Source organism: Gnatocerus cornutus, unplaced genomic scaffold (assembly GCF_029298725.1).
Source record: "Gnatocerus cornutus isolate USDA-ARS CGAHR unplaced genomic scaffold, icGnaCorn1.1 ctg00000178.1, whole genome shotgun sequence".
NCBI lineage: Eukaryota > Metazoa > Arthropoda > Insecta > Coleoptera > Tenebrionidae > Gnatocerus > Gnatocerus cornutus.
Genome location: NW_028275513.1, coordinates 1 through 8,232, shown reverse-complemented (window position 1 = coordinate 8,232; position 8,232 = coordinate 1). Strand labels below are relative to the sequence as shown.

General features: G+C 43.5%; 1 non-coding gene across 1 annotated transcript; it reads left to right on the top strand.

The window, feature by feature from the left end:
- The first annotated feature begins 1,596 nt into the window (after positions 1-1,596).
- On the top strand, positions 1,597-1,716 carry LOC148165831 (5S ribosomal RNA). Its single transcript, XR_015771134.1, has one exon. It is a non-coding gene; the product is annotated as a 5S ribosomal RNA (ribosomal RNA).
- Positions 1,717-8,232: the final 6,516 nt, after the last annotated feature.

The window sequence follows — 8,232 nt, the reverse complement described above, 5'->3', positions numbered from 1 at the left end:
GAAACAAGGAGATGACATCCAAGTTCGACGCCGACGTTACGCGTTTTCCACGAATAACAGGAAAGTTCCGCTTTCGACCAGACAAACTTGGAAGCATCCTCTACAAGTTTCACGAACGAATCGGTCGAAAAGTACGTGCGATCTTTTCGAAAATCGCCTCGCAAAGAGACGCAGCACGGATCGGAGCGACGACCGACGAACCTGCAGAGTGTAGGAAAAAAATTCACAAACGGTCGAAGATGACGTCCGAGAAGGTCGAATTTTTTCAAGAACGAAGATAAAACCTTCGCCTTTCGTAGGAGTTGATTTTTGAAAACGATCTTGACGAACAGGTCGGAAAAAAAACGATGTCAATTTCGGACTCGACCATGAGAAACGAATTTGTACGACGAACGGACTTTTCGAACGACTTTTTTCGCAAAATCGACATTTTTTCCTCAAAAATTACCTCACACGACGAAATCCCATCATCGAAACATCACCGAAAACAGTTTTGACGGCGAAATTCTCGTCAATTTTACGAAAATAAAGGGAAAATCAGACGGACCACCGTCGAACATCCAGCGACGGGAACGGACGAGTTTTTTAATTTTTCTTGCCAATTCATTGCGAAAGAAGCAATTTTTCTCGACGAAACCATTTTATAATCATAAAAAAAACTCCCCAAACACCACAAACCAACAAAAATACGGAAATCTTGCATTGTTTGCATTTTTCAGACACTCTAAATAAAACTACGTCGATGTCGGCGGATTTTCAGTCGGTCGTCGGTCGACAGAAATCCAACGAAATTTTCATTTGTTCTTCTCAAAAACGAAAAACAAACAAATCAACAAAACATTCCCTACTATTAGTCGACATTTCGAGCAGAAACTACGAACGTCGAAAGATTTAAAAAATGAAATATGTAGGTGTGCGTGCGTGCGTACTTACTTGAAACTTTTTTCTTGTTTCATCGTCGCACTGGAACAAATTAAATTTTAATGCAATGTAAACGCGACCACACTTTCGACGAAAACATCTCTATGAATCGAACGACGTCGGAAAAAGAATAAATCGAGAAGAGAACAAATCATGAAACAACACACACCCACCCCGCCCGGCCCGGCCAGAGTGGTGGGAATTTCGATGAATGAACAGACAAAGAAACCAACTCTGTTATCAGTTCTAAGAAAGAAAGCAGGTAGCGGCGGCGGCGAACCTTCGACCGTACTACGGTCAGTTCATGAATTAACCCCGTCCGTTCGGAGTTTATTCATCTCCGGTCCGTGTCGGCGTTTACTTCAAGTGGGTGCTATTTCCATCTAAGCAAGCAAGTGAGTAAGTAAGTTCTCAAATTTTAAATTACGTTAATCGCAAGTGACTCGTTGAGATCGTCAAACGAACAATTTAATTTAACGCCTCATACGAGTTTTTTTTTTTCGTCATTTTGTCGCAAAAAAAAAACTAAAAAACGACTCGCAAAAAAAAATTTTTTTTTTTTCTTCTTTTAAATCTTGTACATTTTCTGACATGTGTACCATCGAAAAATGTCACATCCAAACGATCGAACAATCACAAAAAATCGTCAACGTACCATCTTGGAAAATTTTACCAGGCAACGACCATACCACGTTGAAAACTACCGGTTCTCGTCCGATCACCGAAGTCAAGCAACGTCGGGCGCGGTCAGTACTTGGATGGGTGACCGCTTGGGAACACCGCGTGCCGTTGTCTCTACTCTTTTCTTTTTTTATTAACATTTCTGATGTCAAACTTTTTTTAAATATATTTTTCACTATTTATATTTTCTCTCAGGAACTTATATAGTATGAAGACGAAAATTTTTAATTCGTTCGAGTTGAATTTGTGGTTCTGAAAAGAACCGATTTTTTTTCTTTTTTTTCCAACCAACTTCCAAGCTGCTCGAGGAGGATTTATTTTGAACTGGTGTATTTGGTGACGGCCTTGGTTCCTTCAGAAACGGCGTGCTTCGCCAATTCACCGGGCAAAAGAAGACGCACCGCCGTCTGGATCTCCCTGCTGGTTATGGTCGAACGTTTGTTGTAATGAGCGAGGCGACTGGCTTCAGCAGCTATACGTTCGAAGATGTCGTTCACGAAACTGTTCATGATAGACATAGCCTTGCTGGAGATACCGGTATCGGGATGGACCTGCTTCAACACCTTGTAAATGTAGATGGCGTAACTCTCCTTCCTCCTGCGCTTCTTTTTCTTGTCGCTCTTCGAGATGTTCTTTTGAGCTTTTCCGGCCTTCTTGGCCGCCTTACCGCTGGTCTTGGGTGGCATTCTCTTCTAGTCGTCGAGTTAAAAAAACGTTTAAAAACAGAAAACGAGACAGACACGACGTGCACGTTACGACGAGTATACTCGATCTAAAACGCCGCACACCTAAAATCCCTCTATTTATAACGAGCGAGCGACAAACAGGCGCTCCGCCTTAGTTCGTCGTTCGACCATTGCCCTAACGAGATGGCGCTGTACCGACCATATAAATTTCTAGCCTTCGCCGCGTTCGGCATTTATTTCAAGCCGTACGTTTGTCAGTGCGCTTCGTGTCAGTCGCAGTAGGTGTTTTGCTGTTTATATCGTATAACAACATGTCCGGAAGAGGAAAAGGAGGTAAAGTGAAGGGAAAGGCGAAGTCTCGTTCCAGTCGTGCCGGACTTCAGTTTCCCGTCGGCAGAATTCATCGTCTTCTGCGTAAAGGAAACTACGCCGAAAGAGTGGGTGCAGGTGCTCCCGTTTATTTGGCGGCCGTAATGGAATATCTAGCCGCCGAAGTTCTCGAATTGGCAGGAAACGCCGCCAGAGATAACAAGAAAACCCGTATCATTCCGAGACATCTTCAATTGGCTATAAGGAACGACGAGGAGTTAAACAAGCTCCTTTCCGGCGTTACCATCGCCCAAGGCGGTGTCTTGCCCAACATCCAGGCGGTGTTGTTGCCCAAGAAGACCGAAAAGAAGCCTTAAATTTAATTCTTCGCCGCCGTCATCTCGAACGAAAAACAAAAACTTTTATAAAAACCATCTTCACATCGGCCCTTCTCAGGGCCAAAAATTCAACTCGAACGAATTGATTTTTTCGCCAAAATACAACAACCTATGAGAATCATGTTAAAAAGTCTTTTAGATATTTTAAAGTTAAACCGATCAATTAATTCATTATACGAGCGTAGACTGAACGGAAGATTTTCGATTACATTCAACCAAGAAAGATGATTTTTACGACTTTTCATCGTAATTTTTAGAAAAATTCAATGCCCGACTAAAGCACGAACTCGACAACTCTATCTATAATAATTTATTGATTATCTAATTCAAGAAACATTCCGATTCGTCGTAAATTTCTTCACATTTCGCACATTAATCTGTTAAGAACATACACACACACACCGGTCGCCTATACGTGCTCTCCGTCTCGATAATTTCTTGCAGCAGCAGTCGTCAGCGGTGAGCCGTAATACTACAATCAATCGTTTTATTTGCTATGAGATTTTGTTTCAAGTCACGTCTGAGGAGAGTAACTCTACCCCATATTGGACATAACCTCAAATATACTCTTCGTGGCAAAAACGTTCTTTTAACGATGGTCATTCTAACCTAAAACTGCTGTCAAAATTGTCAAAGTCGCCGCCTGGATCACAAATTAAAATGATCACTCACTCCGTACGATTTTCATTTCGATTTGAAGACAAACACACAATTGAGCAACATATTTAATTCGTTTGATTTATTTTGTGGTTCTGAAAAGAACCGTTTTTTTTTGTTTGTTTGTTTGCTTGCCTGCGGGGGGTTTGTTGTTATTCCTCTGAGGATGCGGATACACGTCATAAAATGATAAAATTAACCGCCGAAACCGTAAAGGGTACGACCTTGACGTTTCAGGGCGTAGACGACGTCCATGGCGGTGACGGTCTTACGTTTTGCGTGTTCGGTGTAAGTTACGGCGTCACGGATGACGTTCTCGAGGAAGACCTTCAACACACCTCTGGTTTCTTCGTAGATGAGACCGGAAATACGTTTCACACCACCACGACGAGCCAATCTTCTGATCGCCGGTTTCGTTATACCTTGGATGTTATCGCGTAGAACTTTGCGATGACGTTTGGCGCCACCTTTTCCCAATCCTTTGCCACCTTTACCACGACCGGTCATCTTGATAAAATTAGGAAATTCTTCGTACAAAACGACGTAGCTTCGACCAAGTTCGTTATGGAACTAACGTCAAAATTTCATTCCGCGGGACTATTTATAAGTTACGGCAGCTCCACCTCGCGTTAAAAACGAATCCACCAATGGCGTCGCCGTATGACTCATCGAGTTTATAAAACGGCCGTTGGCGCGACGAAAATTTTCAGTTGACTTTCGAACGTTCGTACGTACGGTCGGTCGTTCGGTCGAAGCAAGCAAGCAAGCCACTACCTACGTTAATTCTTTTCATTTGATTCATCCGATATCCGAGATGGCGAGAACTAAACAGACGGCTCGTAAATCTACCGGTGGCAAGGCACCTAGAAAACAGTTGGCCACGAAGGCGGCCAGAAAAAGCGCTCCCGCCACCGGAGGTGTCAAGAAACCTCACCGTTACAGGCCCGGTACGGTCGCCCTTCGTGAGATTCGTCGTTATCAAAAGAGCACTGAACTTTTGATCCGCAAGCTGCCTTTCCAACGTCTCGTCCGAGAGATCGCCCAAGATTTCAAGACCGATCTCCGTTTCCAAAGTTCGGCCGTGATGGCACTTCAAGAAGCCAGCGAGGCTTATCTCGTCGGCCTCTTCGAAGACACCAACTTGTGCGCCATCCACGCCAAACGTGTCACCATCATGCCGAAAGACATCCAATTGGCGAGACGCATTCGTGGCGAGAGGGCTTAAATTTCCTCCATCCATCCATCCATCCATCCGATCCGACCATCTAGAATTAACAAATTCTTCATCTTCGAAGGTGTTAAAAGAAGAAAAAAAAAATCGGTTCTTTTCAGAACCACAATTATTTTCCAACGAATTGAAAATTTATCGTTCGCGCATGCAACTTTTTGAGATTGAAAAAAAAAAAAAAAAAAAAAAAAGTTAGGTTATGTGATTTATTCACAAAATTCGTACTTACATAAAACGATAAACTTTTGCTTTTTTCTTTCACATTAAATTTTCTTTTAACTGAGACTATTTGAAACATTATTATATAATAAAGTTTATCATTCTTTGTAATAACACTGTTTCGACAGTCAAATGAATAGACAAGAAAATCAAATGAAAGTATGTATCTCCTCAACAGAATGTGCATTGTCCAAGCGAATCTTTCGTTCGTTTCTTGAAAATAATTGTGGCCCTGAAAAGGGCCATTTATTTGTATCGATGGTGCCCCTACGTCGATATATACGATCGGAGCACGTTCCCGAAACCACCAGGACGTCGTCGTCGTTGAAAAAATTAAATCATCGTCGTCGACTTTTCACTTCTTTCTCTTGGGTGAAGCGGTTTTTTTCGCTTTGACGGTGACGGCTTTGGCCGTTTTCGGTTTCGGCGCTTTCGGTTTCTTGTTGGACCGGCCTTGTTGGATTTCTTCGCTTTCGATGGCGTCTTGGGTTTGACGGGCGATCTGGAGGCGGCGCTGGCTTTCTTTTCGGGAGCGGACGCAGCCTTTCTAGCCTTCGATACGGCGACGCTCTTCTTTTCGGCGGCAGTTTTCTTAGACTTGGCCGAAGCGGCGGGGGCGGCCTTCTTACCGGCTTTTGAGGCGGATCCTTTTTCGGCGGACGTCGGCGCTGACGCGACGGAACGTTTAGCAACGCCCGTCTTCTTGGATTTCGCCGATGACGACGCGGTCGCAGCGGCAGATCTCTTTTTCGTGGCGGACGGAGCCTTAGCTGCACCGGTGACGGCAGAAGCCAACTTGAACGAACCGGAAGCTCCTTTTCCTTTGGTTTGGACCAACGAACCGGATGCGACGGCGCCCTTAAGGTACTTCTTGATGAAAGGCGCAAATTTTTTCCGCGTCGACTTTGTAGTTGGCCGCGACATATTTCTTGATCGCCTGCAACGAAGAACCGCCGCGTTCCTTCAAGCCTTTGATGGCGTTGGTGACCATCTCCGAAGTGGGCGGATGAGAAGGTTTGCTTCTCGGATTTTTGGGCTTCTTCTCCTTCTTCACCGGTGAGGAGCCGGAAGTGGCACCGGCGACCGTCGAAGCTGCTTGATTTTCTACGTCGGCCATATTTTCGTCTATCGCGCGCGCGTTTTTTTCTTTTTATTATAGGTAGGCTTATTCTTCGGTGAAAGAACGAATGAACTTTACAGAACGAATTGGGCGCCAAAGTCAAAGTGTTGGCGCGTTCGAAAACGCGCGGACCGCGGACTAAACGAGAGCCTTCTCGTCGAGTTAGAAAATTCAGTGGGCCTCGAATACAGCTTTCGCGTGATGGCATCGTTCTCTTTACGCGAAGATCACCGCCTCCGGGTGCGGGAACATGAGCGATTCGGTCGGCGATGGCCTCCTGAATAACCTCAAGTTTTCCCGGACGACCAGCCGACCTCCAAAAGCGAACAAGGACCGATCGAACGTCGACTCGAACAAAGACCCTCCGAAACAAGGAGATGACATCCAAGTTCGACGCCGACGTTACGCGTTTTCCACGAATAACAGGAAAGTTCCGCTTTCGACCAGACAAACTTGGAAGCATCCTCTACAAGTTTCACGAACGAATCGGTCGAAAAGTACGTGCGATCTTTTCGAAAATCGCCTCGCAAAGAGACGCAGCACGGATCGGAGCGACGACCGACGAACCTGCAGAGTGTAGGAAAAAAATTCACAAACGGTCGAAGATGACGTCCGAGAAGGTCGAATTTTTTCAAGAACGAAGATAAAACCTTCGCCTTTCGTAGGAGTTGATTTTTGAAAACGATCTTGACGAACAGGTCGGAAAAAAAAAACGATGTCAATTTCGGACTCGACCATGAGAAACGAATTTGTACGACGAACGGACTTTTCGAACGACTTTTTTCGCAAAATCGACATTTTTTCCTCAAAAATTACCTCACACGACGAAATCCCATCATCGAAACATCACCGAAAACAGTTTTGACGGCGAAATTCTCGTCAATTTTACGAAAATAAAGGAAAATCAGACGGACCACCGTCGAACATCCAGCGACGGGAACGGACGAGTTTTTTAATTTTTCTTGCCAATTCATTGCGAAAGAAGCAATTTTTCTCGACGAAACCATTTTATAATCATAAAAAAAACTCCCCAAACACCACAAACCAACAAAAATACGGAAATCTTGCATTGTTTGCATTTTTCAGACACTCTAAATAAAACTACGTCGATGTCGGCGGATTTTCAGTCGGTCGTCGGTCGACAGAAATCCAACGAAATTTTCATTTGTTCTTCTCAAAAACGAAAAACAAACAAATCAACAAACATTCCCTACTATTAGTCGACATTTCGAGCAGAAACTACGAACGTCGAAAGATTTAAAAAATGAAATATGTAGGTGTGCGTGCGTGCGTACTTACTTGAAACTTTTTTCTTGTTTCATCGTCGCACTGGAACAAATTAAATTTTAATGCAATGTAAACGCGACCACACTTTCGACGAAAACATCTCTATGAATCGAACGACGTCGGAAAAAGAATAAATCGAGAAGAGAACAAATCATGAAACAACACACACCCACCCCGCCCGGCCCGGCCAGAGTGGTGGGAATTTCGATGAATGAACAGACAAAGAAACCAACTCTGTTATCAGTTCTAAGAAAGAAAGCAGGTAGCGGCGGCGGCGAACCTTCGACCGTACTACGGTCAGTTCATGAATTAACCCCGTCCGTTCGGAGTTTATTCATCTCCGGTCCGTGTCGGCGTTTACTTCAAGTGGGTGCTATTTCCATCTAAGCAAGCAAGTGAGTAAGTAAGTTCTCAAATTTTAAATTACGTTAATCGCAAGTGACTCGTTGAGATCGTCAAACGAACAATTTAATTTAACGCCTCATACGAGTTTTTTTTTTTTTTTTTTTTTTTTTTTTTTTTTTTTTTTTTTTTTTTTTTTTTTTCGTCATTTTGTCGCAAAAAAAAAAAACTAAAAACGACTCGCAAAAAAAAATTTTTTTTTTTTCTTCTTTTAAAATCTTGTACATTTTCTGACATGTGTACCATCGAAAAATGTCACATCCAAACGATCGAACAATCACAAAAATCGTCAACGTACCATCTTGGAAAATTTTACCAGGGCAA